This window comes from Anser cygnoides, chromosome Z (genome assembly GCF_040182565.1).
Source record: "Anser cygnoides isolate HZ-2024a breed goose chromosome Z, Taihu_goose_T2T_genome, whole genome shotgun sequence".
In the NCBI taxonomy this organism is placed as follows: domain Eukaryota; kingdom Metazoa; phylum Chordata; class Aves; order Anseriformes; family Anatidae; genus Anser; species Anser cygnoides.
The window spans coordinates 9,938,866-9,953,248 of record NC_089912.1 but is presented as its reverse complement, the minus strand read 5'-3'; the positions used below and the strand labels follow the sequence as shown (position 1 = coordinate 9,953,248).

Genomic DNA, 14,383 nt, shown 5'->3' with positions numbered 1-14,383 from the left:
TGGCCTCTCTGCTTCTTGTAGTGTGCAGCACCCGCCGCAGTGGCACCAGCGAGGGGGAGCAGCTCCTTGTGTTCTGCTATCCCCAGCCTACTGCAGTGACAAGACCGTGGCCATGGAGGTGGTGTGGAAGTGCCCCATCTACTGTGAGGCACAAACGGACACCATGTATACAATGCCATGCGAGGACCAGTTCAGCCTTGGGTGCATCCTGCGGTGGGCAAATCTGAAGACAGTGCGTGCTCTGCAGAGAAGCTGTGAGCACCATCAAGGCATCTGTGCGGGGAGATGATGACTACAATGAGTGCATCGTCTCTCCCCTGAGACTGCCAGCACCTGCTGGCTTCCAGGCAGGCGTCACTCTTGACACCAGTGGGTCCTCCCTGCAGGGAAGAGCAGGGCCGGGGGATGAGGGGCAGGGGGACAGAGCCACACTGCAAAACCTCCTGCCCAGTAGGTATCTGGGCAGCACTTTTCAGGCAGCACCTCAGCATCCTCAACCCTGTGCTGCCCTGCATGCGTCGGGAGCTGTCCATCATCTACGGGATGCACTGGTGTCCAGCGATGGTAGCAAAGAGCACGATTCTGCAGACCCTGTGCCATGCCAGGCTGGACAGGAATATCCTCATCCAGCAGCTGCTGAGACACCTGGGGGACAGGACAGAAGCTTTCATGGATGAACTGGTCAACACCATTGTGTGCCTGTGCAGTGAGGAGGCCTGGAGGTTGCTGGGCCTCCAGGAGACCCATGTCAACAGGGAGCAGGAGGATAGCCCTGTGGCCACCCCTCGCCCTGCTACCCCCCTACGAGGAACTCCCACCTCCAGCCCTGCAGACTCTGATGACGAGGAGCTCCCCAACAGTGCTGCCCTTCGTGGAGGTCCTGGCCAGCCCACCACCGCATATGTCTTCAGCAAGCAGAAGGAGCCCCATGCAGAGCTTGAGCAGGCAGCAGAAGATGATGCTGGCCAGGGCTGCAGCCACTGGGCCTCTGCTCCTGGCCTGGGTAGGGACCTGGGTAGGGGCCTAGGGGTCCCTGGCGCACCCTGAAGAGGAAGGCCAGCAGCAGCCCGGACCCTCCCAAGCCCTTCAAGAGGCCGCCCCAACAGCATCACTAACAGGACTACGCTGATCCTTCATTAAAGAAACACAAAATCCATGCGGATTCTACAGACAGTGTCTTGCTCTTAATCAAAACAGAGCTCACAGCAGAGCCTGTGAGTGCTGCCAGAAATGGGGGTGGTGTTCATGGCCATGGAGCCCAAGGGTTGGGGTGCAGGAGCCCACCACAAAGGTGGGGACAGGGGCTGGGTGAGGCTCGGCTCTTGGGAGCTGAGGCCCTATGCTTCGATCCCCTGGCAGTAGTAATGACATCCACCAAATTCATCCTCAGAGGGGGTTGTCATTTTAGTGAAAGCAGTGGTACTGGAAACATCTTCCTGGTGTGATGGGATGGTGTAACAAGCACTTTATGGAGGCCTGTGCTGAGCCCTGGTGTGGTTGAATTTCATGGTGCACGAGGGAGGAGAGAGCATTGTTAGTCAGGGACGTAGCAAGAGTTTCCAAAAGCATGTGGACCCATAGAAACTGCAATGCCATCAGACCATGCTGTCTTACAGTCTTCCCAGAGTTTTTCCAAGTGTGTGTGAGAGCATTTTTGAGAAGAGAGGTGTTGTTTTTTTCTGTCTTGGCTTTCAAAACCAATGCTGTCAGTCAGAAATGACATGCCTGGGGGCTTGCTCTGACTTGGCAGCAGAAAAACTGCACAGTTCACCAGAGTGATGGAGCTTGAACTCTGCCATCACCTGGTCTGTGCCACTCCCTAAATATATGGTGTGTCTGTCCTCTGCCTGCCTTCCTGGCAGGAGTGAGAGCACAGGGACACTTTGCTCCCCACCTTGGAGCTCTCAACTATTACATCAATCCTGGAAGCAGGTGTCAAAAATCCACTTGCAGATCGATAAATCAGTAAGAACTGCTGACTAGTGATCTGTTTTGAGACCTAAGTCATTAAATGGCTAAGTATGTCAGGATGCAGTTGGGAAGAAATCCATCTCCTTCCTGGGGTTCTTATATGAAATTCCAGCAGTAAGGCAATTTTACAGATAACTTCCCTCTTTTGTGTATGTAGCAAAAATCTCCTAGACAAGATGTCCAGCATACAGCCAGAGAAATACATAATATGATGAGTGAACACTTGGCTGATGGATCGGGCTCAGAGGGTTACAGTAAATGGGGTTACATCCAGCAGGCAGCCAGTCACTCGTGGGGTTCCAGAGGTGTCCATTTCAGGGCCAGTTATCTTCCATGTTTCCCTAAATGATTTGGATGCAGGACTTGAAGGTATACTAAGTAAGTTTGTGGATAACACTTGCTTGGGAGGAGCGCTTGACTCTATTGAGGGTAGAGAGGCCTTGCAGTGAGATTTTGACAAATGGCTGGGCAATCACCAGCCATGTGAAGTTTTGTAAGAGCAGGTGCAGGATTCTGCACCTGAGAAGGGGCAATCCCAACATATGAGGAGTGGCTGAGGTCACTTGCTTTCTTCAGCCAAGAGCACAGGAGACTGAGGAGAGGCCTCATGGCAGCCTGCAGCTCCCTCATGACGGGAGCGGAGGGGCAGGCGCTGAGCTCAGGTCCCTGGGGATAGTGACAGGATCGGAGGGAATGGCAGGGAGCTGGGACAGGGGAGGGTCAGGCTGGGTGTTAGGAAAAGGTTCTGCACCCAGAGGGTGGTTGGGCACTGGGACAGGCTCCCCAGGGCTGTGGTCATGGCACCAGTCCTTCTGGAGTTAAAAAGGCTTCTGGACAATGCTCTCACATACAAGGTCTGATTTCTAGGTGGTCCTGTGTGCAGCCAGAATTTGAAATCAATGATCCTTGTGAGTCTATTACAACTTGGGATATTCTGTAATTCTATGATTCTAAAGTATGTCCTTGAATACAAACATTAAACTTAAAATTCATCATGCAGCTGTGAACTTTGCTTAGTGTCAATATTTTCTCAGGAGTAACAAGACACTGAAAATGCAAAGCTAATTCATAATAAACTCATATGTTGGTTTGAATGGGATCTTAAGAACCATCTAGTTCTAACTCACCTGCCATGGGCAGGGACAAGTTTCACTACTAGACCAGGTTTTCCAAAGCCCTATCCAATCTGGCCTTGAACACCTTCAGCGATGGGGCATCCACAGTTTCTCTGGGCTACCTGCTCCAGTGTCTCACCACCCTTAAAGTGAAGAATTTCTTCCTAATGTGTAATCTAAATGTATCCTCTTTTAGTTTAAAGCCCTTACTCTGTGTCCTGTCACTACACTCCCTGATAAAATGTCAGGAGAAATATATGTGAGGAAAAATATGCATATAAAAATCATTCCAAAGAAAATAATGAGAATGTGATCATAAAGCACTCTGTTCTCCAGTAAGATAACAGTTTCTGCAGTTTTAATTCCTCCAATTTGTGTCCATTGCCTCTGTTCCTGTCACTGGCTTGCACAGGTAGGGGCCTGCTCTGTCTTCATTACTCCCATCTACCAGCAGGTATGTATATACGTTGACAAAATTTCCCTAAGATTTTCCTTCTCCAAGCTAAACATGTCCAAGTCTTTCATCCTTTTCTTGTGTAATGTGTGTTTCGACTCCCTAAACTGTTGTGGTTTAACCTGTCAAGCAGCTAAGCACCACATAGCCATTTGCTCACTCCCCCTTCAGTGGAATGGGAGAGAGAATCAGAAAAGGTTTGTTATCAACATTATTTTTCCCAAAAATCCAAATTACTGCACCAAAACTGCTACTAAGAAGAAAATCAACTATCCCAGCCAAAACAGTACACCGCCTTCATAACAACATTGAACTTGTTTTAATTTTACTTGGTCTTAGATTCTTGGATGCAAGCTGGAGGAACTAATTTATTTTGCAGGTTTTCTGAAATACCACATGTAAATTCTGCCTGATATCATTTAGCATCTTTGATATATTCATCAAATAATATATGAATTTGTTGAATTATAAAGAAAACTTAAAGTAATTTAAAAAATAAAAAATGTAACACAGATTTACCAAAGATACACTATTCCTCTTTAGCTTGACCTCAGTAACTACTTTTCTGTGCAACAAAAATGAGACTGATCTAGCTATCTACATTTTTACAGTTCTTTTCAATACATGATTAAAGAAGCTTCAGAAGTGGGAATTAATTAGACCCACTAAAGTTAAAAGAGATAGGTGACTTCCCCAACATGGGAAGCTTCAGGTTGGGGAAAGGCAGGAAGCAGAATTTCTTTAGTGCTACTGGTGAGAGAGCTCTTACTCAGTATTTTCTTTATGAGCTTGCGCACTCTTGTTTTATTTTTTTTCCTTTATTTTTTTTTTCTCCAAGTGAAATTTGCTAATTACAGAATGTTTCTGATGACCTTGAAAACTGGAGTAATAGATCTGGAAAGAAACATAGCTGTATAAAATGCATGTTCATGTAGCGAGGGACTGAAAACTAGAATAGAGGTTTTGTGCCACAAACTTGTTTTGAAATGATAAAAGGAAAAAAAATTAAAAAAAGGGATGGATGGACGGACGGAAGGAAGGAAGGAAGGGAAAGAAAAGAAAGAAAGAAAGAAAGAAAGAAAGAAAGAAAGAAAGAAAGAAAGAAAGAAAGAAAGAAAGAAAGAAAGAAAGAAAGAAAAAAGAAAGAGAAAGAGAGAAAGAAAGAAAGAAAGAAAGAAAGAAAGAAAGAAAGAAAGAAAGAAAGAAAGAAAGAAAAGGAAAGAAAGAGAGAAAGAGAATGAAAGAGAGAAAGAAAGAAAGAGAGAAAGAGAATGAAAGAGAGAAAGAGAGAAAGAAAGAGAGAGAGAAAGAGAGAGAGAAAGAGAGAAAGAGAGAAAGAGAAAGAAAGAGAAAGAAAGAAAGAGAAAGAAAGAAAGAAAGAAAGAAAGAAAGAAAGAAAGAAAGAAAGAAAGAAAGAAAGAAAGAAAGAAAGAAAGAAAGAAAGAAAGAAAGAAAGAAAGAAAGAAAGAAAGAAAGAAAGAAAGAAAGAAAGAAAGAAAGAAAAAGAAAGAAAGGGAGGGAGGGAGGGAGGGAGGGAGGGATGGAGGGAGGGAGGGAGGAAGGAAGGAAGGAAGGAAGGAAGGAAGGAAGGAAGGAAGGAAGGAAGGAAGGAAGGAAGGAAGGAAGGAAGGAAGGAAGGAAGGAAGGGGAAGGGAGGGCAGGGCAGGGCAGGGCAGGGCAGGGCAGGGCAAGGCACGGCAAGGCACGGCAAGGCAAGGCAAGGCAAGGGCATTATGATATAGCACAACCAATATAGAAAACTGAATTAACTTACAGCACTTTGGTCCTTCATTTTTACTTGTTTTTCCTTTTTGCTTTGTTGTTGCTGTAGTTTTCTTAAAAAAAATCTTCAAGAATGTCCTTATGTTGAGTGACTTGTATATAATATTCAAGCAATAAAATATGATTGTGAGTTATTGATTTTCCCATTTCACCGAGGGGGAATTAATCACATTACAATTAAAATTGATTTATTTTCTTAAAAAGAAATATTGTTCTTCATATCATGATTTTCAACACAAAGCATCATAGAACACTTTAAAACTGATATATGAGGTAAAATTCATTGAATTTTGAAGTGGAAGTCAGCAGTTTTAACAAAAAAACAACCACAAAACAACTTAGAATTTTAAAAAGGTTTAGTTAAAGTTACAGCCAGAGTTCTATTTTATGAAATATATTTTTGAAAATTACAAGAAAAGGAAAACAATCAAACTAACAAATATTTTTTAAGCAAAACGTATTTTAAAATATTTTCAGTATTATATATATATAAATTTTAATTTGTTTGGCTTTTGATTTTAGTATCTAGTAGGTGGAAAAGTCCTCATTCCTTATGTGAAAATACCTAGCTCAAGGGAAGGACAAAGTCATTTATTTGGAAATGATGGTTAACCTGAAAAAAATATATTACACATTTAATCTATTTTTAACTAAGATGTGTGCTTCTTTCAGACTGCATCAAGGTGCTTTACTGTGTGTAATATCAGGCACAGCAATGCTAGCTGACTGATGGAAGTGACTGTCCTGCTCTGCTCTGTGCTAGTGTGGCCTCACCTCAAGTACTGTGTGCAGTTTTGGGTGCCACAGTATAAGAAGGACATAAAGCTATTAAACTATATTACTTCTTATTAAACTATAAAACTAGTGTCCAAAGGAGGGCAATCAAGATGGTGAAGGTATGGAGGGTAAGGCATATGAGGGACAGCTGAGATCACTTGATTTGTTCAGCCCATAGAAGAGGAGACTGAGGGGAGGCCTCATGGTGGCCTACAGCTTCGTCACGAGCTACAGCTTCCTCTCCTTTCTGTTAGACAATAAGTACAATAGGATCATTTTCAGTGCTGGAATAAAGATGGAATCTTAGCCTTCAGAGGAATGCAGAGGGACATGGTTCAGTGATGGGACTCACTAGGCCATGTTGTTGGTTGGACTTATTGATCTGAAAGGTCTTTTCCAACCTACATAATTCTATGATTCTATATGAAGAATATAGAATCATAGAATTGTGTAGGTAGGAAAATATTAATATATAAATTAATATAATGTAAATAAAAATAAATAAATACATAAGTTATTCTCTAATAGAGGTTAATAAGCTTACCCCTGTCTGGGAAAATCTTCTGAAGTTCAGAAGAGTCATTCAGATCACAATGGTGGGTACAGGAAAGGAAAGAAAAATGCTGGCAAATGTGATAAGAAACATAATTCTGATGAAAAGACAATGAGAGTTTAATCATGCTAACACAAATTTTATTCATAGAATGGACTCACAGAATGGCTTGGGTTGGAAGGAACCTTAAAGATCATCTAGTTCCAACCCCCCATAGGCAGGCAGAGGTGTCACCCACTAGATCAAATTGCCCAGAAACTCCAACCTGGTCTTGAACAGCTTTGCCGATGGGGAATCCAAAACCTGTACCTGTGTCTGCATTACTCCATCCCAGGTGAAGCATCCAACACACACCCTTGTTGAATTTCATGCTGTTTCTGATTGCACAATGCTCCAATCTATCCAGGTCCTTCACCCCTCCTGGGAGTCAACAGCACATCCTAGTTTAGTATTGTCAGTGAACTTGCTGGGGATGCATTCCATTCCTGCATCCAGACCATTGATAAAAAGTTGAACACCTCTACTGAGTGGCTGCCATCCAGATGTAGCCCCATTCACTGTGACTCTTTGAGCTCTGTTGTCAAGTTCATCGCCCAGCATAGCATGAACCTGTTCATGTCATAGTTGGACTATTCTTTTGTTACTGCTTATTTGTTGATGAAGGCTCCAGAATAGAAATAATGTGTTGATAGAAACTTTCCATTGAAGTGTAGGATAAGATTTTGCTGCTTTCTCGTCGTGCCACATAAAGGAAGTAAATACTCTCATGGAGCTCAAAATGGGCAAAGTCATAGGAAAAGGTAACAGCTTAGGTGGAAAATGTCCTTCTCTGATTAAGAAGAAGGTTGTTTACTATATACAATTTGGAAAGCAAATCATCTGAACTTCTAGATGATCCCTTTCTGTGAAACCCTTAAAAACTTTTTTTTTCCAGCTTCTGCATGGCAACACTTCTAATTAACATAAAAATCATTTCTCAGGAACACTGTCAATAAGTGCAGCGTCAACAAGTGAGAAGACATTTTTAAATTGGATTGAATGGTCTTGAGATGAACATTTTCCTTACACTAAGAGGCTGCAAAGAAATAAATTTCAGCTAGATGATAGAGAAATTATCCCCCTTCCAATAGTGGATTTTATTTTACGTTTATGCAGAACACTGTCTCTGTGTAAAAAATGGAACATAGGAAAGGGAATCTGAGTGCTTAATTAAGATTTCAAATAAAGATATGTTATGTATTAAGGGAATAGTCATTTATGTGGACATAGCAAATCAATCCTCTTGAGTGAAAAAAAAAATCAACAAAACAGATTTGCTGGTTCCATTTATAATGAACATACTGGTCTTGTTTTAAAATAGTATGCTCCTGCTATCTTTCAAAGACTGCTTTATCCCCTCCCCCCCCCGCCTTTTTTTTTTTTTTTTTAATGGAGAGGAATCAATGAAGAATCCCCCTTCTTCACTCCAACCTTAAATTGGATTTTGCTTTAATGAAAGTAGGAAGTTCAGATCTAGATATTCAAATCTGTTAACCACCATGTTTACACAGGGATAGGAATTCACTGCCTTGGGGAAAAAAAAAAAAAAAAAAAAGGAATTAAATTTAATGATAAAAACCTAAATGACAATTTAATATTTAATTTAATATTTTCTGAATTCTTCATTAATTCCCTGGATCTTTGCTATCTTTAGCTGGCAAATTGTTCTGTTGCTGTCAACATACTCAGTAATCTTTTACTTCTATTCACACAACCTTCTCATTATCTATTACTGATAAAGGCTGCTCTCTTCTCATTACCATTTAATTCTGTTATTTCAGCACAGTATTCTGTTATTTCCTTGTTACCTCCTAAATGGTTTAAGTCCTATTCCTCCTTCTTCTGAAAATTTCAAGCTATCTTACTAACATGTTTCTTTGTAAAAATATACACTCTCTAGCTGTCTTAAGATGTGTATGATTCCTTATGAATCTTTTTATTACAGCTGCATGAAGAAGTAACTAGAAGCTTCTGCCAAAGATAAGAACTTGCTGCACTCTGATATGTGTATGCGTAGACACACATGTTCTAGAATAAGTGACAGTCCCGTGAAGCTTGAGTAAAATATGTGAAAAAGAGAGAAAGCCAAGCTGTATTTCAAATGTAGTGAATAGAGGCATAGAGATTATTATAATCTTGACTAACGACAAGATCCTTCTATTCTGTAGGAAAGCATTTTGTATACTTCAGTGCCTTTTGGTGTTCACAGATGCTCTGTCCAAATCTAACTACTTCACAGCACTGGAAAATATGTGTAATTATGGAACACTTTTCCATGTTCAGATGGCTATGTTTTTCCTGTGGGTCTTAATGAATGAATGGAGCATCCAGGAATCAGTGTTAATCTCCCATGTAATGATATAGATCAAATAAAGGAAAACATAGTCAGCAATTTTGGTTACAGAGTATTTTCATTTTTTATTTTTAAGAGCAAAGAAACAAATAGCTAAGGGAAAGACATATTGGAAGGAAATACTAGGAACTGCTAAAAATTTAAAGGGGGGCTGAGTCCGGCATTTGCCGGACTTAGTTGACTCCCAAAATTGAAAGACAGTGTGATCTAATTGATTTAATAAAGCTAGAAGCCAGTATTTGCTGCTTGCTCCCCCTCCAAGTTTTTCAACTGAATCACTGGATAACATACATGATGATCTGTCAACCCTGTCAAAATTTGCCAGGCTTTGAGATGTACTCCATATCCAACTATTACCATAAATGATAATGGTTCCTAGGGATTCTGGACATTTTTGAAATTGTGATTTTTTTCTTTCATCTGGAATTTACGTGAATTGAAATCTATTTTACAGAACTGGTGATAGGAAGGCTAGTTATTGCTTGCAGCAGTTTTAAAGCTGGTAAGTCTTACAATTACTTGTGCCTCTCTCCTGGAAAGAGTTATCCTGTCATCTCTCTTTCCTATTTCTCTTTTATGGTGATCCTTTTTTCTTTTTCCATTATTCTTACGGTGTTCTGCCCCTTGTTATTTTAGAGGGATTCTCTTACACTTCCACAGAGCTCTCTTCCTCTCCAGCTACTAACCCAGATGCCATTTTCAGCTTGGATATGTCCTCTAGCACTTCATGTCATCTCAGCAGACTAGCCATGAGACAAATTAAGTTATGTTGGTTTGATGCTTGTGCCAGTCCCTTCAAGCTCTGCTCAGAAGCATGTGAACTGCTAGAAAGCACAGAAACCCTGCGTATAGACCATGAGTAGGAGTAAAACAGTTGTTATCTTCCTTTTCAATCTGATTAAAACAAGATAATGATGACTTGTCTTAAAGAAATACAATTGTGAACCTATTGTACTTATGTGAACTTCACTTGTTCACTGGGTACTATCAGTGTTTTCAGAATTCCTACTTTTGTTGTTGTCGTTATTTATTTATTTAATTATTTTTACATTTCAAATACAGAGTAACAGAAATTTCAGAAAAATAATAAATTCATATTTAAACTATCGGATCTAAATTCCCCCTATCCTGTTCTTTCTGCTCTCCCACTACCTTATCCATAATGAATAGTATTCACTTCTCAAGAAGTACTTTTGGAATAACCTAGTGTGCTAACAAGGTCTGCAGAAACAGTTATAAGAACTAATTTTTCAGATCCCAAGCCCACAGTCTTTACCCTTTCAGAATATTGTTTCACGATATTTTCCATCATTCTGCTTACCCAAATGGTGATGAGGAGTGAAGGCTGTGGGAATAAATTCCTGTGTTTTCCTGGGCACAAGCTCTCAGAGTTTGATGTGGGAAAAAAGACAGAAGGGATATTGAGTGAAGGTGAATCTAAAAAGGATATAGTTTATGGAAATAAGATGATGCATCCAGAGTAACTCAAACTTGTAGCAAACATTAGGTCTCCTGAGTCCCAGTCCAAAACTTCAACTAGAAAATTAATCTTCTTATTTTCAGTGGAGCCAGAAACTAGCTTCTCTATGGAAAGAAGCTGTGAGAAAGAAAAATGCTTTCATTCCTCTCAAAGTTATCTTGGAATCTAAGTCAATGCTGCAGTGTGAATGAGGTGAATACAAATAAAAACGTAAAGGCAGAAAAATTTGTACTTCTCCTCTCTCCTATGGCATTGGTCAAAAGAAGTAATTTTGTTCAAAACTTAAAAGAGATTAAAAAAAAAAATGTGTTTTGGATTATCAAAATGTGGGAATAGAGCTGCTTTTACATCCAGAGCTATTTAAAGGTTTGCATTTACCTGGCAACAGGCCTTTGAGTTTTTGCATAAGGCTTTGATCTGCAAGTCTGAATAGAACACAGCAAACTGTAGGCAAGGACATTATTATTAAGAGTTTTATATTTGTTCTCTCAGCTCCTTACCTTACATGGTAATAGGCAGTTATTTTTTCATAGAATTTCCAGTCCTCAGGAAGATGCTGGCACAGGTAAATCCTGCCTGCAAATGTCACTGAGCAAAAGTTGGTAAGAACAAAGCCAAATATTTACTCACTTTTTATAAAACTATATTTGCACACTTTTTTTTTTTTTTTTGGAAAAAAATCCTTCTTCCTTATGCTGCCAGCTCCACCAAAGAAAAATGTTCCCTTTGAAATTTGATTCATATTATTTTTTCAAAGACTTGATTTCATAAAACGATATCAAGAGGTCTGCACTGATCCTAGGATATGATGATTTTCAAGCACGGCGCTATTTAGGAAGTTTTCCTTCAGCAGCTTCCTTGAGTTCCCCACAGTCTCTATGCCCCAGCATCTAGCAGTCTCTATATGGAAATGAATATTTCTTGAGAAAGTTTAAGGTATTAGTAAATTACAGGCACATTTGCCTAATGCAATATTCACAGTCAGTTACGTTTTTGCTTCCTCTGATGAGAGATGGAAGGCATGGGAAGGTTGTGATAACTCATGTGAGTCTGTTTCCTATAGATTACTTGGAGTAAACAAGTATCAGCAGTACAGTACTTGCAGGGAGAATATATATCTACCTGATACAAGAAGTGAGACGTCAGAAATATATCAGAGCCAGCAAATTGTGACAAATAGGTACTTAAAAGCTGGAATGAGTGATGAAATTAGCAAATTTTCTCCATAGATCTACTCTTCAGAAGTCATTGATGCCTATTTAGGAAGTCCATACCTAAGTAAAAAACTGCCATGCAACAGTAATGTAAAAATGTAAATGTCTGTGCTAGGGCTGTGTGTCATCTTATGGCAAAATTAGATGTATAAGCAATAAGTAGGGCACAGATAGATTAACTGAGTAGGCAAAGAAAGCAGCACTAGATTTCCTTTTCTGACTTGCTAAGAAATGATCAAATTGGAAGACATATATTGCATATGATAGCAGCTGGAAATTACACCCTAACACAAAGTGGCATGCATGGCAAAGGAGAAACCTAACCACAAATAATTAAGTCACCTAATTACTTTTTTTTACTTTTATTTTTATTTTTGGATGACAGTTCTATGAAACATTGTAACCTTGTGGGGGGAAAAATGAAATCGGAGTACAGTTGAAGTGAAAAATTTATTCTAATGTTCTGAAAAGGGGGATTTTCAAAGCCCTTAGCAGCTGTAAGCATCTTTCTGATGGCAGCAGTAGTAGATGCTACCTGAGTTATCTGCAGTGAAGAGAAGTTTGAATGAGGATTAATCAAAATCAGCACACTAATGTGCTGCAAAGGAGAAAGATTTGGAAGAAAATTTCCCATGAGAGAGAGAACTAGACCAAATGGGAAAAAATGGGAATTAGGGGGCAGGTCATATGCAGTTACTTTCTACTCTCAGACCTGTGCTTTTATAAAAACAGAAATGCTTTTGCTTACTTGCAAAGTATGTATGGAGAAATCAAAAACCTTTTGTTGGATGTAGGTTGGTAAAATTGCCTGTGAAGGTAGTTCTTAGTATTTGTCCATTACTGGACAAATGGGAGAAGGGTAGTTTTGTGGTAAGGCTACGGGTGTAGACAAAGGGATCTTTGTATTCTACTTAGATCAAATAAGTTGTTTTACTCTTCACCACTGCCTTAAATCTTCTAGTGACTCAGTCTCTTAAAGAAGAATAGTATCATCAGCTAATATTAATATTAAAAGAGAATAATATCATCAGAGTAACACAGAGTTATTGTAGTACTCTCAACCACTGCTTTAGGAAGCAACAGTTTTCAGACTGTGACTCTAATACCACATTAGCTGAAGGTTTGAACTCAAGGACTCAGTTCCACCCCACTCCTTCGCTTTGCTTTAGCACTTTTCTAGCATAAGACAACTGTCTTCCTAAGTAAAAAAAATCAGGCCTGAGGTTTGTCTCACCTTCAAGCTGAAAAAGGGGTGAAGGCATAGCTGCTAGCAGTCAGTCCAAGGGGAGGTTTTCTTTTTAATTGCTCCTCTCAAAATAGTATGGAGGAATGAGCCTGGGTCTTCCATCAAGCCCAGTTTGTTAAAATTCAGAAAGCGCTGAGAGGTCTTTGAAATGGAAGGCATTCTGATAACTTGGGGCACTAACATTGTTTTTCCCCATTGATGATTGCTGACAGCTTTTTGTAGAATCAAAGAATCACAGGAGGTTGGAAGGGACAATTAGGGGCCATCTGGTCTAACCAGGGACATGCAGAGCAGTTTGCCCAACGCCACATCCAGGTGGTTTTTGAAGATCTCCAATAAGGGAGATGCCACAACCTCTCTGGGCAACCTGTTCCAGTGCTCTGTTACCATACAGTAAAATGCTTCCTGATGTTTATCTGGAACCTCCTGTGTTCCAGTTTGTGTCTGGGCACCTCTGGAAATAGCATGGTTCCTTCCTCTTTGCACATGCCCTTCAGGTATTGATTGACATTAATAAGATTCCCCTTCCTCTTCTCCAGGCTGAACAGACCCAGCTCTCTTAGTCTCTTCTCATGGGAGAAGTGCTCCAGTCCCTTCATCAGGTTGGTGGCCCTACATTGGACTCTCTCCAGTCTGTCCATGTCTCTCTCTTATTAGGGGACCCAGAGTAGAACAAAATATTCCAGGTGTGGCCTCAAGAATGCTAAGTAGAGAGGACCTGCTGGTGATAGTTTACCTAATACAGCTAAGAATGCTGTTAACCTTCTTAGCTGCAAGGGCACATTTATATATAAAATCAAAAATAATTGTGGTTCTGCTTTGGAAGGGAAAAGGCTGAAGCAAATACCGGGTTGCAAAATGGCATACTGTTTTCTTAGTCATTTTATGAATATCATGTCTACCACATCAGGTTCCTAATGGAGGGTCATAAATCCTTTCATTTTCACCTTTTGATGGCTTGGGTCTATTTCTACAAAATGATAGGAAACACAGGACAGAACTCCATGAATAGCAGGCATATTTTTTACTAGCAGATTACGCAAACTTCCTACGGAGTTTCCAAGAGACCTCTTAGAAATTGTACTGTCTATGAAAGTTAATAATGGCCCTTTAGTCCTGTGCTGGTCTCTGTCATGTAGGCAACAGAGTCGAGACTGCACATCCACAAGTGCAATGTGGCCATTTCTCAGGAGGAATAGTGCTGATGCAGCCTGTTCTTAAAAGTAAAGAAGTTGTTCTGTGGGGCGATGCTGTGCCTATGTTGCACGCATATGCAGATACTATGTTGTATTTGCATCGTCGAAAGGGGCAGAAGATTGCATATGCTTAGCTGAGAAGCTCCCTGACATCCAATTCAGCATCTGCACTGAACTCTAAACACGATGAACTGGGCCTAATG

General features: G+C 40.4%; 1 long non-coding RNA gene across 8 annotated transcripts in view; it reads left to right on the top strand.

Annotated features, from left to right (window-relative positions):
* LOC125181669 (uncharacterized) overlaps positions 1 to 14,383 on the top strand; it is a 90,385-nt gene that overhangs the window by 17,051 nt on the left and 58,951 nt on the right. For 5 of the 8 annotated variants that reach the window (XR_010827585.1, XR_010827580.1, XR_010827586.1 and 2 more), the window contains exons 2-3: positions 9,499 to 9,546; positions 13,524 to 13,586. The exons of 1 other annotated variant lie outside the window; for it this stretch is intronic. This is a non-coding gene — a long non-coding RNA (uncharacterized lncRNA). The remainder of the gene's footprint in view (positions 1 to 9,498; positions 9,547 to 13,523; positions 13,587 to 14,383) is intronic. 2 more of the 8 variants (XR_010827582.1, XR_010827583.1) reach the window with 1 other exon arrangement.